This window comes from Dendrobates tinctorius, unplaced genomic scaffold (assembly GCF_039654945.1).
Source record: "Dendrobates tinctorius isolate UK_male_01 unplaced genomic scaffold, ASM3965494v1 ptg000172l, whole genome shotgun sequence".
In the NCBI taxonomy this organism is placed as follows: Eukaryota; Metazoa; Chordata; class Amphibia; order Anura; family Dendrobatidae; genus Dendrobates; species Dendrobates tinctorius.
The window spans coordinates 1,691,000-1,692,500 of NW_027361839.1; the positions used below are offsets into that span (position 1 = coordinate 1,691,000).

At 46.3% G+C, this 1,501-nt stretch overlaps 1 protein-coding gene across 2 annotated transcripts in view; it reads right to left on the reverse strand.

The window, feature by feature from the left end:
* Positions 1–1,290: 1,290 nt before the first annotated feature.
* Positions 1,291–1,501, reverse strand: part of LOC141053868 (V-set domain-containing T-cell activation inhibitor 1-like) — a 19,260-nt gene continuing 19,049 nt past the window's right edge. For both annotated transcript variants that reach the window (XM_073551011.1, XM_073551010.1), the window contains exon 5: positions 1,291–1,501. This exon is cut by the window's right edge and continues 96 nt beyond it. The gene's annotated coding sequence lies outside the window, so the exon portion shown is untranslated.

The window sequence follows — 1,501 nt, forward strand, 5'->3', positions numbered from 1 at the left end:
TGAAATACTTGAATGTGCTGAGAAATGAATACAGTATAGCTTTCCTTTTGAAAGTTGAATTGGACTGTGACTCAATTCATGCAATAACGTTTGCAGTCAGCCTTCAGTGGCATAGAAGGGATCCGGATGATGCTGGACCTGAAGTCACAGGTATGTTTTCATGTGATGGGAGGCCAGGGTACAGATGCCTCGGTGTCCTCGGCCATGACTACAGCCCTGGCCCACCCTCACATTTCTGCTAGACTAGCTGCCATATTCCATCCAAGAGCTCATCCTGGAGCCCATCTCAGAGCTCATTCCACAGCCCATGCAGGAACCCATCGTGGAGTGCCTCCTAGAGATCATCATAGAGCCTATTCTAAATCCCATACTAGATCCCATCCCAGAGCTTATCCTGGAGCCCATACTGGAGCCTATTACTGAGCTTATCCCAGAGCCCATCCTAGAGCTAATCCTGGAGCAAATCATGGAGCCAATCCAAGTGCCCATACTGGAACGTATCCTAGAGATTAAATTAGAGCCTATTCTGAATCGCATACTGGAACCCATCCTGGAGCTCATACTTAAGCCAATCATAAACCCATTCTGGAGCCAATCCTAGAGATCATACTAGAACCTATTTTATAGCCCAACTAAAACCCATCCTGGAGCCCATCATAGCTATCATCCTAGAACCTATCCTGCAGCCCATCCTAGAGTCCATCCTAGAGCCCATCCTGCAGCCCATCCTAGAGTCCATCCTAGAGCCCATCCTGGAGCCCATCCAGAGCCCATCCTCAAGCTTATCCTGGAGCACATCTGGGAGCCTATCCTGGAGCTCATTCTAGAACCCAAATTAGACATCTCTCAATGGCATTTATGTACTTAGAAGCACTCAACTAGAGACCATACAGCTGCAGGTTCTCATGCCTTCGCAAAACAGAAGGATCTAGCTCTATGTATCATTGACTCATTTCTCCCAAGAACGTAAACTAAAAATAAGTAAGACTCCCAGCCAAGGTGGTCTCTCCTCTCTTAATGGCCAATATCAGGGTTCCTGAGCACTTGAGGAGCACAGAACCGGTTCTCAATCCTTACAGGAACAAGGTAAATAAATACTTGGTGTTTGTCCCCTCCTACACACTGAAGGCCTACAGCAGATGGTCTCTGTGGTGGCTGCCCAACCTGGAGACCCCCTGTATTATGAAAGCCTCACTGTCTGACCATAAAACTAGCAAAACAGTGATAATGAAATGTGATATCAGCCAGAGAAGTGGTAAGAAAATAAAGTCAGTGTAATATTAGGTCATGAGCGGGTCATTTATTGTTAGATAGAAATCTTCTACAATCATCCACCCACAAGACGCGAAGCTTTACCTAGGATACTCCGATACAATACAGGTGGCACCACCTGTGTGATGGGTGATAGACTTATTTTGTATGGCTCTGTGGCGATATGCAAACACATATAGAATATGTTCTACAGTTCAGGACATCGCCGGATCTCGTGGGTGTCAGATTC